At 33.6% G+C, this 19119-nt stretch overlaps 1 protein-coding gene across 1 annotated transcript in view; it reads left to right on the top strand.

The window, feature by feature from the left end:
• Positions 1 to 19119, top strand: part of LOC102676127 — a 413064-nt gene that overhangs the window by 92755 nt on the left and 301190 nt on the right. The gene's annotated exons all lie outside the window — the stretch shown is intronic.

Below are 19119 nucleotides of genomic sequence, written 5' to 3'. Positions count from 1 at the left end.
AGGAATTTACGAATTTCGAGGAATTTAAGAATTTCGAGGAATTTAAGAATTTCGAGGAATTTACGAATTTCGAGGAATTTACGAATTTCGAGAAAGAGAGAGGAGAGAAGGGGTTTTTTGGATTCTTTCTTGCGATAGAAATTTGTATAAAGGAGTTTTATCAAAAGAGAAGAAGTTGGAAAGTTGAAGTTTTATTTAAGATGTGTATTGTTAATGATGGAAGATCATAGTAGTGAGAATTCTTTTAATTTATTCTCATAAGAGAACATTGGGTAGGTATTATTTATTGAAAAACAATGTACTCTTTTGAGCAAGTCAATTTAAAAGTGTAAAGTGTAATTAAAGATATATGCAGAGGTATATATTTAGGTCTGTCTTAATCTGTCTTGATCTACTTGGTCCCTTGGTTTCTCGGCTTCTTCATAGAAATTTACAAGTGACTCCTCATGGCGTTTCCTCTCGTATCTATTCCGATCTCTGTTATAAATATTCAGAAAGATTGGTTCGTGGAACAAGCGGAGATTATTCTTCTGTAATTTACATTCATATGTATGCGTATCACATACACATATATATATGATGATTACTAACGTTTCCGGTCAGGTTAGATTAGAATACGTTTTATCTAAGATAATTTATGAATCAAAGAAGAAGAAGATTTTTATTAAACAAGATATTATTAATTCTTCTATTGTGTACGTAAAATGATGTAATAAATATTTATATTAAAACTCTAATCAATATCCTCGAAAAAAGAGAAACTTAATTTCAAGAATTTCCTTTCAAGAAGTTTTTCGATAAACTTGATTTTTAATATCAATAGTAAGGATCAAGTGAGATTGTCGTCGCATATATACTTCTCTCTTGAGAAATGCTGTAATGTTTTACTCTATTATTTAGTATTTAGCCTAGTATTTTCGATAAGTTTACACATAGAAGATGAAGATGCGAACAGTTAAGAACACGGTGCTCCACTTTTGCTTTTGTACGAGGATTTATAAGTAGCAATGCCAATATGAAGAACACTTTACACCCAAAAACCCGTTTCAACGTCGTTTTTTCGAAGCAATAACTCTTTTCTTTGCCATACTCGAAGCAATAAATTTACACATTTTCACGTTGCGATGTGAATTCCTTGAAATATGACATTCCAAAGTTTCGAAAAATATGAAAATAATGGCAAAAAATATGAAATAATGTCGGTAATAAAAAAGTAATGGTGGAAGGTTTCTCTTCTGTAATTGTAAAAGAGATGACAGGAAGAGGGTTGTAGAAGTGAAAGTGAGGATCGACAGAAATGGAGAATTATTATTTTTGTAAAATTTAGAAATCATTCTTTTATTCATTACCTTGAAATTTATTTATTATTATTTATTAAATTTATCCTTCTGGCAAGCCATCCTTTCTTATTCGAATATATAAAAGATAAAATGTGTTTCAAAACAATCCTCGAGCTGTTTAAACTTTGAAAAGTCGATATAACTTATAAAATTTCTCTTAATAAGATATGCTATTATATTTTTATTTTTATAAAAAATCGCTACTACTTTTGGCAACTGCTCTTCTTTCTATCAACATTTATATTTAGAAATTTTATCAAAATATATTTTTCCATATATAAAGACATTTATTCCACGTGAAACTAAAACAATCAAGCGATAGTTATTTTTTTTTCTTTTTTCTTCTTTCTTTCGATCGAATTTAACTGAAAAATTTATTTGCCAACAATTCAATCGCTTCACGTTTTATTTAACGCAGCCAACGTTTGCGCTTCACTTGATATTGTGCCTCGATCGTTGCGATCGATTCGATACGATTTTCGAGTTCGATAACAAACGATCCCGAACATTGATGTTTTCTCTTCTCTTCTCTTCTTTCTTCCTCTCCTATTTTTATTTTCCAAACAAATCGCTCGTGATTTCGATTTTTTGAGCCATAGCCTCCTCTTTGACCCTCTTGACAACAAGCCAAACCGATGTCTTATTGCAAATTTACATTTTTGCACTTTGAAAGTTCCACCAAGTGAATTCGATCGATGAAAACTGGTGATGTTTATACACGTGTATAAATATTTACATCAATTCAATTTGATTGAATTCATTTCGCTAATTTTCGAGATGTCAGCAAGTGAAATAACGAGCTGTTTGAACAGCTAACCCATTATTTTTTGAACACTTATTACCGATTTATCACACGCGGATAAATCATCCACGCAATTCATTAAAAGTAATCCCCGGTTTTATTCGCTTTGGATCAAGTGCAGAACGAGAATCCTTAATCCTTTCTATTCGCTGTGAAACATTTCGCTCTGAAATTTTAAGAAAACGAATAAATTTCGAGCAAGAAATAACAAGATAAAAACTCTTGAGAGTTTTAACGTTCACTTTCAACGAAACGTCGAAAAGCAACTCTCAAACATACGAGGAAACATTTGAATAAATTTCAAAGAGAACTTCTTTGCTCGTTTACTTTCAACATGTGAAAAAAGAAAAATAAATTAATAATCTTCAAGAGCGCTTTCACTTTCAATGCAACATCCATACAAAAAATAATCTCGAGGGTTTTGCCACGAAACACGTTCGCACTCTTAACTTATCACACTCGAAACGTACGTTTTCCCTTCGCCGTTGAAAACATAACATTCACTCACGGACGGAAAAAAACCACCCACGAAACAATACTCGAGAGATCCGCCACCAAATGCATTCGCCTTTAATTGTTCCCGCGCGAGAATCTCGTGCCATTAGTCAACGAATGCACACCCTCCTCCCACGCACAAGAGGTCCGTTTCTACGATCAATAATCTAAGCGCCCATCGCCCCGTTTAATCGAACCCCACCAACTTCAAGATCGTGGTTGTTAACCGCATAATTGCCCCTAAAACCGCCTCTTATCCTATAACTACGATAAGTGTTTACGGGTATCTTTGGGGCAATTGTGGATGCTCGATGAAAGTGGGGAAGTGGGAAATTGTTTGAACGACTTGGAATGATAGGAACGATGGTTCGACGATAGGGGGGGGAAGTGAAACCATCATCTTTATTATTCCTCTCTTTAATTCGTTATTTTTTATCGGGACAATAATCGTTTCATTGTCGATCGAGGAATTAATCAAGTATCGAATGAATGGTTTATCGAGAATTAAAGAGGAATGCTTTGTTATCCCTCCCCCTCCCATCTTTTTGTTCCTGATTGTTTCGATTAACTTTTCGTTGCTGTTTCGATATTTTGTTTGATTGCAGATATTAAATTATTGGTGGTTATTATCTGGCTTTAGGCCTTCTCTCGTTTTTGTTATTTATGTTATATTTGTATGCAGCAGAGCTTATTTCTTTTCCATTTTAATAAAGCTTGAATGATTTATTAATTAAAACGACAAGTTTTTAATTGTCATTTCCTTTGATCATTGAAAAACACGATATTTAATTTCGAACTTTATTTTTAAATTAAAATATAATTCCTTTGTTTATTGTTAAATTGTTGATACTTTAACTGCTGTATTTAAATAGATATACAGATTGAAAGTTTTAACGTTTATACGTCGATAATTGAATATAAATATAAGGAATCGTACGTGCTTTCTTTTTGCGTTTATCGAAAGTATGGGAAATATTTACATATTTTTTTTGCTTTCTCCAAAGTCAGTGGTTTTTAAAAGCTTGGGGATTTTGAATTACAAAAAAAAAAAAAAGAATGAGTTTACGCAGTCATGTCAGTCATGTACGGTCTAGTTGCGTTTGCTTTTTAAATGCATAAAAATATGTTGTAACTAAAGAAAAATATGCACTATTGTTCTTTCAACTATAACTGGCAAAATTTTTTTTTCTCCCATCCCTGTAACATAGAAAATAACATCAAACTATTATTGTTCAATTACAAAATCATTTTTGTGAATTATTTATTATTTGGTTTATCTACAATCATTATCAACTAGCGTTAATTAATTAATCGTTAATTAAGATAGATCCTTGCACCACGATATTAATTAAACTTTATACGAATTCATGCTCTTCGTATCAAGTTATCAATTACTACCCCTTATTTCCCCTACTTAACCCACCGCGAACACTTCTCAACTAGTAACTCTAACTGGACAAGTTCGCACAACTAACTAATATTGCTTGAAACTACTTCACACATTTCATACACAATTAAACCACCCCACTAAACTACCCATACCGTTCAAAACTCTGTTTGCTTGTATACAAATTTTAATCCAATATTCTTACGACGTATCTTACGCGTAACACAAATGTAAACTTTGAGTTTTCGCTCAGGAAATAAACCGAAAATGTGGAATAACAAATTTTCGATACGAAGGTTTCTTCATAAGAAAATCGATTACAAAGTTTCTTTGCAATGATTCTTCTTCCGCTATCCTTTTATCATTCCAAATTATTACAACTATGAAGAAACGCGTTAAATCGATCTCTATCAAAATCTCTCTATCGAAAATTATTCGTTCTTTTCGAAGGGAGAACCACCTTCATCTTCCCCTCGTTCGACCATTGCATCGAGATAACAAAATAGTAGCGTGTTTGGTCCGAAGGGGGATGGGGCAAAATACGTCGAAATGCGGGTATCTGTTCCAGACACAACCATTCCAGATTACCAGATTATTTCGCCACGAGCATTTTCGAATCTCATTCGAGGAAACCGGTTTTCACCCCTCGAAACCGGTTCCGGGTCGAAAGTTGTCGGGGGTGGGCCGGTGTAATGGATTCGGCAGAAATTTGAGTGTGCGTACGACGTACGACGTTGAGATTGACAGGGTTGCTTGGTAACGACGTGTTGCAAACCTTAATGAGAATTTCACCTCTAGGCGGGTATTCCGTTTAACGACGCCTGGTAATTCGCCGTTGTCCAAAGATTCCTCGTGTCATTTAACGCGCGCCAGGATTTGATACCGGGTTTGCATAATGTTTGTCCCGTGGCGCCATCGTTACACTCCCCCTCCTCCCCTCTTTTCCACGCGTTATTCACTTAAACGCGTTTCAACGGAGGCTTCTAACGTGTCTTTTTCATTTGTGAGTATACTTTGATAGGAAGATTATTCGAAGAAATAAAGGAAGTGTGAAGTGTAAATTTGCAAGTGAAATGGAATTAGAGAAATCAAAATAGATAGAGAAATTATTTATCATAAGTTTGATGAAGATCTCTAGAGAAGAATATTTTCTATGAATTATTTATTTAGTATACTTGAAATTATCTATATGGAATATATGTTTTAATGAAATTTTACACAATTATTTATAAATATCTTACGAATCATAAACGAAGAAATGATAATTATCATCAAACTTATATAATAGGAACAAGATTTTAAATCGAAGAGATACTTCACTTTCGTAAAACGATAATTTTAAACGTATATATATATACAAATACAGTCAAAATTGCAATGTTCTTTCCCAGTAGAGAATAAAATATTCACCAAAGATATGTTTCCTTATTTTACAAAGCTTGCACATATTTGCATAATCACCCATCCTTAACACTTATCACATTCGCAATAACACATCCCCGTATCTCTCGCCACGCCACATAGACTCGTGGCCAAAACTACACCGTCTACATTGCAATTTTCCAAAGCATACGCGTCTTCGTCATCACCATTACCCAGGAAAATCCTTATCTCCCTTTCATCGCCTGGCCTTAATGGCCTCCATTCCCATTTCTCGCCATTTTCATCCCTCTTTCGTCTCTCTCTACTCGGCTGATCCATACACTGCACATCCGCGATGTGTGCTGCGAGCATCACGTTGTGTTGAACACTCACCCCTCGAGTGTAATAAAAATGTTGTCTCACTTCCCCTTCCCCTCCACCTTTCTGTCGCTTTTCCGCATTTGTCTCTTGGGTAACTCTTCGTAGCTGGAAGATGCAGGGAGCCGTCGATGGTCGCTGTGTGTTCTTCTTTCAAAACCCTAGGCTTTTTTTTTAACTCGACAGTTAATTTCGCAGTTCCACGGTTTCCCCCCTCGAATTATTCTTCACGTAGGCGGGTTGGTGGGTTTTTCTTATTGACAAGCCAGGGAACGAGCCAGGCGTTGTTTCCAAGGATGAAAAAGCGGCGTCCGTGGACAGTTCCCGTGAAATTTCTTTGCGAGCCGCGAAACATTGTTTCGATGAGATGTAGGATCGAGTAAAAAGGGGTTGAGTCCCCGGGGGGAGAGTCGAAGAACGTTGTCTCGTTGTTTCGAAGAAGATCGAAGGGATCGAATCGGTTGGAAGTAACCTCCAGCTAACGTTTTTTTGATAAACTGACCTCGAAGAAATTGAACTTATCAAACCGAGGAACAAATGATTTCGATATTATTCGGATTTACAGATCGTGAAAAGTTAAAATTTCTTCCATGAATTTAAAGATTTAAGATCCATTAAGAATTAAAGATGATAAAGAATACAATGATCTTCTTATTTTTCTATGGAATGATTATATATTATCGCTATATACTTAATAAAATAAAAATCGATCAGCTCGAAAATCCGATCTTTCTTTCGACGAATGGATCTTAAAGCGAATCGATCGATGAATGAATAATTTCACTCCTTCGTTAACTCCTCGTCAATCAGCATCGATTTCCATTAAGAACGGTTCGGTTTTGGTCGAGAAACCTTCTAACCAGTAACGTCAAGAGCACACCGAGTTCTTAGGCGATCGCTCATCTAAGTGGGGCTTAAGTTGCAGTGATCAGACAAGAACTCCCCGAAGCTTCCTGGGCGACACCGCCGTTGACAAGTCGGTCTTACGCTGCGTCTAACCGACTAACTTTCCAAGTTTCGTCTAACTTATCCACAGCTTCGGCTACCCGCGGCGCTCGATCCTCGCGAAATACAACATGGGGGTAAACACGGGATGGAATTTACTTTCTGTAAATTCTGTGATTCCGATTAAAGTAATCTCGCGCGATACAATGTGTTGTATCGTTTCGAGAAGGAAGATATGTCTCATCGATGGATGATAAATTGATGATTTTGAGGATGTGCAATTGGAATAATTGTTCCTGAATTTTTTAAAATAATAACGAATGACAATTGTAAAACTGGTTTTATAATTTTCAATTTTAGAATAACGAGAAATAAATAAACGAGAAATTAGGAAGAATTGAAAAATTTTTTCAAGATCTTTCTAAATGATAATTCTAAAGGATAATAAATAATGGTTATAATTTTTCGAGTTTTCTATATTTTTTTTTTTTAACTCTTTCTAATTATTAAAAATTTCCAAACGCAATTGTAAGTTTCTATCCAAATCGTTGCAGAAGTAGCTGCAAAATATATAGAATATTTATTAGAATCAGAGGAGCTAAACTTAATTAAATGGGCAATTTCCGGTATTCGTTTGCTTCGCCAGCTTGGAAACATTCGAAAAACAAGCCCCTCTACCGCTTTTCTCCAATTTATCTAGCGTAATTTACAACAAACTGACGCAGATCGCACAACTTCTCCAGATCCAATCTGGAGAATCCTTTTAATTGAATCCGACAACTTCCCCAAACACGGGTCTCGTGAAACTCATCTGCACACTGTATACAAATAAGAAGCTAAACAAACGGATAAATAGTTCTGAAGCACCGACGGGGCAAAATTTCCAAGCATACGAATTCATTCGAATATCTAACGATCTTTTTTTTGCAAAAAAAAATTCCTCAATCGTGAAATTACATTACGTTGTTAATTTTTATTATTTATTAAAAATTATTCCTTTTTCAATTCATATAAAAATATTTCTCATCTTCAAATCCGAGTATTCATATTTTTTGCAAATTCTTCTCTAGAAAAATTTACTTTTTACTTTAAGAAAGAATAATATATGTATACCTAAATAAGTAAAGAACTATTATTGTACATAATATTGTATATAATCATATTTCTAGAAATTTTGATTTTTATTTTTAAATTATATTCTTTTATAATCAAGTTTCTTCCTAGTTCCCCAACAAGAACTATTCCCCAACTATTAACACTATTACACTTGGGTACAGTTTGCGAAGCATCCCCAAAGCTCAGATTTATAGAAACGTTTCTGCCTAATGTAACACTTTGCACGAGTAGTTCTATTCACTTCGTTACATTATTCGTCACGTTTGAATCGAGTATTTCACGTAACAAGTTTTTTCCGTTTCCATCTTTTCATTTGATAGAAAAGTAATTTATCTTGATTACTTATTCACCGATTCTATTAATACGATTGCATTTTGACGTATCAATTTAGTTGTAATTATCGTGGAAACATTTCTACTTAATAAACGTAATGGAAACAATTTCAATGAGAGTAAATAATACGATCGTACATACAGTACGATGTAAATATAATTATATTAAACGCAATTCGATATAAACATAATCGAAAGAGATAATGGATACGATTGGTTATTGGGATCAATGTCCTCGCGAGTTTTCGAAGAACTAATTAAGATAGAAGTTGCGACAATCGAATAATTTAATTCATTTCGTATTTACGTTCATATTGCGAAGATAAAATGATAATAAAATTAATTAAATAAAATCAATCGAATAACTGTGTGTTTTTTTTTTAAATTTGAACGTCGAAAATATTTGACAGGATATTAAACAAAAATATGAATATCACGGTTTAATTGGATATTTTAAAATTTGATAACGATCACGTTATATCAAATATAAATATTTTACTTTTATATATATAAATATTTTTGATTGATCATTGAATTAAATTAATTTTGTATTGAAACAATAATTTTGATGCAATAAGAAACACGCAATAAAAATATAAAAAATTCGGAATATTCAAGATATAAATATTCTAAATCTCACCTAAAATTTTACAAATCTGTACGAAATCGATTTAATCGAACGATCTTGGATAATAAATTTTTCACATCACAACATCATATTATTCTCAATCAAACTTTCATCAAACTTTTTAAAATTTCCCTCAACACTATCTCACATTTACCTAATTATACAATAAGCTTCTAAATTAAAAATCGACTCCACGAACATATATTTCCAATACACGTATCTTTCTTACTAATCAAAAGCCACTTTTGAGAGAAAAAAAGTGTATTGACAACATGCAGAGTGTATATACTAAAGAGAAACGATACCATTTCGAAGAAGATCGCCATCGATTCGGAAGTAAAGCTGATAAAATTCCGCCCAACTTTCCGAGAGTAGCGAATTCCTCCGTTGGTCTGTCAATGGTGGTGGGAACCGTGGAGAGGAATCACGCATGAGGGAGCGCCGCCCTGACCCCAGACGCGACTTCACGTGTCGTTGACTGCGCCCCAATATATGCACAACACGCAGGAAACCCGCACGTGGGAACATCGTAGCTGGGTTACTTAAGGATACCCATTACCGCATCGAAACAATTACGGCCCCTCCTTGTGTGTGGACCATCATTCGTGTATGTGTGTGTGAACAACGCTGTCTCGCGTGCTCGCCACGCCGGCTGCCTCTCTTTCTTTCCTTTCAAACAGCTCTTGTTTCTAAACTAATTGCGGGCGCGCAAGGCTCGCGTTGAAAAATTCGAGCTGTGCACGCGTTAACGCGCATAAAGGATTCTATGCGTTGTTTTCTTTCCTTTCTTTCCTTCTTTTTTCTCTTTTTTTGTTTCCTCCGCTGTTGTACGAAACGAGGATCGCGAGCAAGGCAAGGTGGATTGAAAATGGCGTTGGATTGTGAATGGATTACGCTCGATGAGAAATGAGACGGGAGAATCGACGATTGTTGCCGTTTCGTGTTTTCTATTCTATTATGGGAATATTCGACGGGAGTATAAAAATTTTGTGGCTAACTTTCTTTTGTACTGACTTGTAATAATAATGAATTTTTTTTTTCAGAATTTTTTGAACTTATAGCTTTTGAGCTTGCCTAAATCTCGTCGCGCCATTTGTCGAAAAATATTATATAGGGTAGATTTAATATTTGGAAGAATTTATAATTAGAATTATTCTTTTTTCTTTTTCAATCGAGGACATAAAAGAATGCCTGTTTCTTTGAATTTATTTCTAAAATTATTCAGAATATCTTTTGATTGTATAGAAATATTAAATCAGAATCTTTAAGGATTATAATTAAGAAGTAAATAAATTTTGGTAAATTAAAACTGAAAGTATTGTTATCGTTTTCGTTTATCGGGTATCGATATTGCTTCACGGTTTATGGGACAGAGATTTATCGGAACAAATTCCCAATTATCTATTAATAAATGATATTAATTATATTATGCGACGAGCAGATAATTTTCGATCCCTGTCACAAAGTCGCCACAAAGCTAAATTATTAGAGTATCATGGAGTTGTACATCGATTTTACATGGAATGGAAGGAAAATTGGCACACGAGGATAATTAATATACGTGTAATCGATCGTATTGATACGTTCTATTGTTGATGTCCTGTTGTGACAAAAATATACAGCCCGTTCGCGTTATTGGAATGATAATTGGAATACACAAGGGAGACGTGCCAAGTATGGATTAAATTGAACAGAATTTTTCAAATTCAATCAAATTCCTTAATTATGATAATTAAAGCCGCCAGCTCAATTAAAACTTTGACCCGGATATTATGGAAACGCATATGGAATTATGCGAAAGGAATCAAAGAAAGAAATAATATTGAAAATGCTAATTACGGTAATGAGAACAGCGTGGGCCAGGAAAACGTGAAATAATTTTATAATATGTTATTCAAAAAATTTTCAGAGATGATATAATCTCGAAGAAATTGATCTGAAATATTTATTAATAAAAATTTGCAGATAAATTTATAAATGCAAAATATTTAAACATTTGAACGAAAGTTAATGAGAAACAATATCGTACAAAAGAGATTTATTAGAATGCGAAATGGGTCTAATAAAATACACGAAGATGATGCGGTGGATAAAAATTTGGTGGACTTAAATATGGATAGTGTTGAATACAATAGAGTCTTTTATCTGATGAATGCGCCCTCTGCCACTAAAGATTTTCATAGATTAAAAGTTCGTGCCTCGCCCTCTCCTGAGGTTTCCTTCTTTTGTTTTCAGAGAGACCGGAATTATGTTCCCGGTAATGAATGTGCCCGGTTTTCAATTCAAAAAAATATCGGTAACAAAGATTTTTCGCGTTTGAAGAACTTGATTATCCAAGTAATATCCATTGAAACAACATTACAATAAACTGTATCATAATTCCATTACTTTAAATTTACTCAAATTTTGAATTTTTTTGAATCAATTAACGCATATGAAAAAAGAAAATCAGATATCTGGAAAACTTCTTTACATATTCACAATATCTTTATTTATTCGCAGAATAAGAAATCTTCACCACGTTTCGTTCCAAAAAGCATCAAAATTTTCTTCCTATCCTTATCCTTCGTCGCCCCACCTTCACAAAATTTATAATCCAGCAAGGTAGCTTGGAAACGCGACAAGATGCACGACAAGAAAGTGCGAAGGTTTATCTATTTTTTCCAATTAGGTTGTACCTCGGACCTGTGTACCATTTCTCCTTTTTTCCTTCTTTTTTCGACGCCGGTTGCCAGTGGCCGGTGCCAAGAAACGGTGACGTCCCATGGAATCAATTCTTTCTCCCCCATCCTTCTCCCCCGACTTTCTACTCGGGAAAACTCGGCTCCTCCGCTGTTTGCGGAACCGAGGAACACTCTCGAACGCCCTGTGCTCATTGTCAGACGACCCACCCCGAGCGTCCATCCCTCTTCCCCCCCTATTTTCCACAAGATTTGTATCCATGGGTGTGCGGCAGACTCCTGTTTCGAATTCCGTGATATACCTCGCTTACGTATGCCAGAGAAATCCTAGACTCCTCTTTCTCTCTCTCTGGAAGACATTGGAACTTATGCCTCCAAATCTCCTCCTTTCTTATTTCTCCTCCATCGAGAAGCGAGGAATGAAATTAATCTCGCGTCATTATTTTGTAACGCAGTTTTTACATGGATCTGCAGGAAGTTGTCGCGTTTATCGTCGAGGCTGGACATGGAACGTTAGATAATCGACTGTTGATCTGGGATGAACTAGTTCCTTGGAAGTGAGGATGAATCGTGTATATATTTCGAATTTTTATTGATGATTTATCGATATGGCATTTTTATTGGATCTATTATTGGATTTTTGTTTGATGAAAGTATATTCAAATTATTAAGAAATAATATCGAAATTATTTTTCAATGAATCGATTGAATGTTTTGTTATTCACGAATCGATTTACTCGACAATTTTAATAAGTTTCGAGTGTTTTGTCGAAAATATTTCTATTATATTCTATTTTTATTATCGAAAAAATTGATTAAATTAGATTGAAATTAAATTCCTCAAATTTCAAAAATACGATATGAAATATTTAAAATATTTGTGTTATAAAATTATATATTTTTGAAATTCTAAAGTTCTAAAAATTAATGTTTAGAAAATAATATAAATTATAATTATAAATGAAAAAAATATTAACCTTGCGATTGTAGAGACTGTGATTCTACATCATTAAATTTTGAAACAAATATTTCTCTTTTAACGTGGTAATTTCGATTGTACGAATATAATTATAATAATTAAAAAAATTTCCAATCTTTCTCATTCTAACATGCTCCAAAAAAAAAAAAAAAATAGATTTTATTCAAAAAATAAACTAATTGAAATTATTCGTAGCTAACCATATTTTACGATCATGACTCGTGTTTAAATACACTTGGCGGTAAAAATAAACGAATAGAAAAATTAGTTACGGTTTGAAAGCAAAGCGTTTGTTGATCCATCAGTTTTGTTAAACTTCTACCTGTATTTACGCAAGTCTTGGAAAGTTTCTCTTTGATATTTCTACTCTGTTCAAAAATCATGCAACAAACCTATGTTCATCATGCAAAAATAGCGATTGCAATGCGATGAAAAAGTTAGAATAGAATCTTTTTTTTTGACAAGTGGAAACAAAAATTATAATTAAAAATTAAAATTATAATTATAATTATAATTAATAATAGATGTAATATTGAATGACGTCATTTCATAGGATCGAAACGAAAAAAAAAAAAAAAAGAAAAAAGAAAGAAAGAAAAATTCAAAATACAAAAGGATTTAATCTTTGTATTGTAAAACAAACTTCAATCGCGACGGATTCGATCGAGTTATTTTAACTAGATTCAATTACCATGACAATGATTTTCGAGAGAGAAATCCTTTTTCGAATGTTCATTAAACACTCGACGTTCGTTAAACGTTATTACAATGCACTAATTGAAATTGAAATTTACTATTGAAAACGCTATTCATATTTGATACGTCACCGGATATTACAACGAAAATGAAATGTTAATAGATTGATATCGATTCAAAGGGCGGCCAATTTCAGAAAGGATGACAATTTAGATACGCAATCGTTTTTACCACTCTATCTCCCTCTTTCAATAATAACATCCATCCATCTGAATTTTTACGCGTTGAAACCTTGAAAACCGGGGAAATGCAGAAATTATCAGAAAACGTGGAATGATATTGTGTATTAATTCTCTCGATATTATTTCGCGCGAGATCGCGACCATGTCGAGCAAAAGAGGAGTTTGTATTTTTTCGTATGAAAAAAATTTAATACGTAATTTCATTCCTATATTTCGTAGCCCGAATATTCATCAGGTGGATATATTTTCGAAGAAAACAATATTTCGCGCACGTGATAAAAAACAGTTTTAATTCGCAATGTAATTTCGATCGCATCGTTGCACACGACCAAAAAAAAAAAAAAAAAAATGGACCCGACGATATGGAATTATTTCGTTGTACTATCTTCTTTTTTTTTTTCCTTTCTTCTTTTTTTATATAATTACAAAACAAGTGGAACTGTATGGACGCAAAATGGAGATCTAATCCCGTACGACGTAATTTAAATGAACGTATTACACGATAGGGCATTATCGAGGGCATGGGGCAAATAAAATCGTTGCAACAATACGATGAACGCGCTGAAATAAATTACACGATGTATTATTAACTTACGAAAATCGAGATGGAACGGGACCGAAATAACGACGTTTACGATGCACGAAAACACGGGAAAATGGCCTCTTGCTCGTCGTATGTATGCTCACGAAATTATGCCGGTTTATCCTGGTCACAAAATTGATTGATACGCGGATTGCGAAAGCATTTGCGATTCGTTCAACAAATAATTTATACAATTACTTATCGCTATATTTAAATTATTGACACTGTAATGAAAAATGAAATTTTCGTGTGTTGTTGTTCCTTTAATGGAAACGATTTGTTTTAACCTTATTTTATTCTTTCCCAATTATGTTTTGTAAGTTGTTTGTATCGTTAATAACGAAGAAAATCCATTCTTATTATCGTTTCATGGAAACAAATTTTGTTTTATTTCATTTTAAGAGTCAAATACACGAGAAATTTCTTCTTGCTATTTTTTCTTGGAAATTTATCTTATTTTTGTTCGATGGTATTTTTAAAAAATTTAAAAATTCCATTTCTTTGAATGATGGAAGATATAATTTTTTGGAAGAAAACAGAATGATTTCATATATATCATACATGTATATATCTTACGAATTTTTCAGAGAGAATAGAAGATACGTAACTATATTTATGTAAAAGATTCTCCATAAAAGAATTGTACCCGCATTTTTTAACGTACATTCACGAAATAGCTAATAAGGTCTTGAAAGAAATTGGTTCTCGGATTATTTTACATATATTCGTCACCAAGATTACTGAGCTTTGCATAGGAATGAAAAATCATAGGTTACTGTGCCCAGAATTTCGACAGTGTCTTCAAGGATCGATTCTTCGAAGAACGATGAAATTGGATCATAGAGATTTGTGTGATCTTTTTCTTGAATCTTCTATTTTATTTTACCCAACGAATCTACATATAACGAGTCTACGAAATTTTTAAATTTAAAAAACTTGTCCATGATTAAATACATCAATATAAAATAAAATAAAATAAGGAAACTTGTTTTCACAAAATTTTTTAAATTAAAAATATTCATCATACCACAATCAAACAGATATTCAAATTATTCGAACTCGTGCCTGCACGAGAGAAAGTTTTATTATACACGACAGAATTCGATGTAGTAACGTGTACACACGAAATAATCTTATACCTTCCTGATTCTCCTGTCAAAGATGGCTTCTTTGTTGTTCCAAAGATTTACGAAACATTATTTGCAACTTTGTAACTTGTATTTTTCGCTCGCTTTTGATGTGTGAATCATCTACTCCATCTGGAGCCGGATTGACCTTTCGTCGCATCTGTTCCAAGATGTTCCATCAACTTTTGATAAATTTTCCTTCGAATATCTCATTTTGCTGACAGTTTTCGTCGACATTCATATTGGTATATTTCCAACGAAATGTTGAAATCGAACGAAACACATTGGAATAATTATATAGTCCTCTATGTAAATTTATCACATCTAATTCTGAATATCTTATGTTTCTCAATACACAGGTCAATATTTTCTTGTAGAAATATTTATTATGCCTTTATTCTAAAGAAATTGACTTTTGCACGATTCTACTCTTCAACTCCATGAAAAGAAACTTTTGAATGAAATAATTGAATGAATTGATGCTCAAATCGACTATCCAAAAATTATTTTGATTGATCCTTAGAATTCTTTCGAGATGAGAGAAAAATAAAATTCGTAAAGGATCACAGATCAACTCTAGAGGAATTATCGAAAATTATATCCTTTTGATTCGCCTAATCGAAGATTTAATCAGTTAATCGTTTGATAACACTTTGATTTTAATCCACGACAACTCCCCTGAATCAACGATGAAACTTGAAATAACGAAATAACGAAGTAACGCGAGATTTATGCGAATCGTGTATTCCCATATTGGAATTCTCGAGTCGTCCGTTCGATTTTCTTTCTTTTTTCCTTTTTTTCGTATTTTTATTCGAACAGAAGGCCGTAATAACGTAACCGAAGATCACAAAAGGGAAACTATCCGTATCGAAACGGTTCGATTTCGCGTGCTTCGTTAACTCTCGCGACTTGGACAATTATTTTCGGTCCATTAAGCGCCGGTTTATTCGAATCGAGTAAATATCGAGGGAATTTTCGAATGGGGAAAGGGGATAATTGCGAGTAACTTTTATTCGAGGAGCGTCTGTTTCGTTGTTCAAGATGGAAATTCTATTTCAATCTTACATGGATTCCTTTCTTTCCAACTGCTTTCCCCCCTCGAATCATGAATCTATTATCTTTTAAGAGCTTCAAAATTGTTTACAAGAATCTAAATTATTCTAATTTCAATGGAATAATATTGGAATAAAAAATATATTTTAACTTAACGAACGTTGAATAAGAGAAAGTGGGACAATTTTGCAGAAATCAATTTACCAGCTCAAGATACCAAAAGTAAAGTAGATGGATCGTGAGTTTAAGGGATGAAAAGAATTTCTGAGAAAGAGCATACGTGTATACCAATGTTTTTTACCGACAAGTTTTTCCACGATATAACACCCCATTTATATCTACGAACTGAGATTTTCCATTCATACATTTCTAAGAGTGTGCTCTTAGAGGCGAGAGAAAAAAGGGTGTAAAAGGACTTTCACACTTTCGTTCCGTATCTTTTCTCTTAAAATAAACTTAATGAAATGATCTTCAGAAGTCATCTTCGAAAAAAATATACCATGTATAAATATTTAAATTGAGTACCGTGAACAAAGAATTGTAAACGTTTGCGAAAGAAATTTCAAAAATAATTTACTTATCGCGAGAAGCTTCATTTCCTCTCGAAATTTAATCAACTAAATCGAGATTCTAAAGACACGTCACACGTAATAATAACAAAGGAGGAATATCGCTTCGAGAAACGATTGTACGATTAATTAATTTTCCTAGACTATATACGAAAGAGAATATCTTTAATTATTCATTGTCCAGGATCTCGATTTATCGCGTTTTAAGGTAGTCCAATATAATCTTTGATGTCACCCTCCTTGCACACGATCTCTCTACGAATATCTCCTCGATCGTGCATAAATATTCACGATAATTGCTCTTTAACCACCTCTGTCGTAACTGGCAGGCTCGAACGAGCAAAACGATCAACTTTTGATCGATAAACGAAACGATCCGTCGTTTAAAACCGCTGTTGAGATACTCGCAAGAAAATGTATCTTGGCGTGGAAGAAGTCAGAGATGCTTAATCTCCATAATTGCAAACTGGATAAGAAACAGCCTCGTCCTATACTTGACGCGACATATTTCATATCGTTGGAAAAAAAACCTTATCCTTTCATCGTCGAAGAATTTTAGAGTTGGAATTTTGAAATTCGTGAGAAGATAATTCCATGATCTCGGCCACGACTTCGAGTCTGTCGATAAATGTAATTCATATTCGTATTTCATAAAGTGGTCGGACACGTTTGACGTTTAATAACCGGCAAAGATGTTAACGAGAGGAAACGTTCCATCTTTGAATCGAGTTAGTCAAGATGCATTTGCTGGAGGAGAGATGAAGGTGGAGCAAGTTTAATGGACAAGGTTGTCAAGGTAACTAGCGCTTGCTCGAGTGGTTAATGAACTGATGATGACCATTTTATAGATGTTAAAGTTGTTGAAAGTTTAAAACCTCTTTGATGGTATTGAAAGGGTTTTACTTTGAACGATGGAAGTAGATCAGTATTTACGTGAAATTTCGCGACACACTGTTCCAGAGATGGAAAATTTAATTTATTTACACGTTAAATTTAGTCTAGGGGAAATTATCGAATGTATTCTTTTTCCTATTTTATAATTCCTATGTAATTTGTAATGTTCCAATACAGAGGATAGTTATCTAATAAATTATGAAATTGTATATCTCGTTTAACAAAGATCATTTTTGTTATAGGACATTACAATTTCATTAGATATTATTGTTTTCATCTATTATTTACTATTATTATCCAATTGACTATCTATCGAATTATGAATTACATTAATTGATCAAATATAACGAATCACATTCATCAATTTAAATCGATCAAACCATAATATTATTATTATACAAATCTATAATATTAATGAGAAGAGGATAATAAATTCTATAACGATTCTGAAACACTTTGTACGTCTTACAAAATATAATAGAATATTGACATAACACGAATGTTATGAACTCACATATTCATATAACTACATCATTGATCCCTTATTTATATCGTAAATATGTATACATTATGATCGAAATCATTCAAAACGATTTATACATCATTTCATTAAAAAATCAGAATAACACAAAAAAGATGAAATCTTAATTCCTTCACCAAGGAAATGCACATTCAGCAACATTAATCTGGAAATCTAGACTAAGAACAGAATATAATTCAGACTTGTTGTACACATTGAACTGGTGGAAATGAATACGCGTATACGCAAGTAGGAAACGAGGGAGGATTTATCGGAAGCGTTTTAAAACGCTTGAAAAGTCGAATCGCGAAAGTCGCGCCTCGCTGATGAATTATTCATCGCGATGAGGGGGTGGTGGAATCGTTCGTTTCGAGGACAAATCACAAGGCGAGGCACAAGACAATCCTCCCCCGAACTATCTCTACTACTCCCTTGTTCGAGTCTCAACACGTGCTTGACTCGCTTCTTTCTTCTCCGTGGTACGGTTTCGCTGTTTAGAAACTGTTGGCTTCTCCGCTTGAATTCTCCACTCAGATCAGTCGCGTTTTGATGTTGCGAGTAAATCGAAGGGATTTCGCCGTAGTCTCGAGTCGCTCGCTTGTGCTTCCTTTGTTGATCGCGGCTTTTCGAGTGTACTTTACGTTTCCTAGTCTGTTTCGAGCGGATTTAATGTTCGAATGGTAGCGCGGCAGCTTTAAACGCGGCTACATTTGCGTTAGATTTGGCAAATAACATGATCTCGACGAGATTTTTGTGTAAAAATCTGTTCCGATCATCTTTGTTTGTTTCAAATTTTTAATGTTGTTTATTATTAGAGGAATATTGATATTTATATTCCAGTATTCGCGATATTTTTCGGTTCTTGTTTCTCTGTACAAATAATTTATTTGTTGATTTATCTATGTGTTTATTTGTTTAGTGATGTAGCTACGAATCAATAAGTTAAGTGTATATATGATTTGTGCATGTATCAAATGTTTTTATTCG

Source organism: Apis dorsata, unplaced genomic scaffold, assembly GCF_000469605.1.
Source record: "Apis dorsata unplaced genomic scaffold, Apis dorsata 1.3 scaffold_27, whole genome shotgun sequence".
Lineage (NCBI taxonomy): Eukaryota > Metazoa > Arthropoda > Insecta > Hymenoptera > Apidae > Apis > Apis dorsata.
The sequence above is the reverse complement of the archived record's forward strand: the minus strand, read 5'-3'. Positions and strand labels throughout refer to the sequence as shown.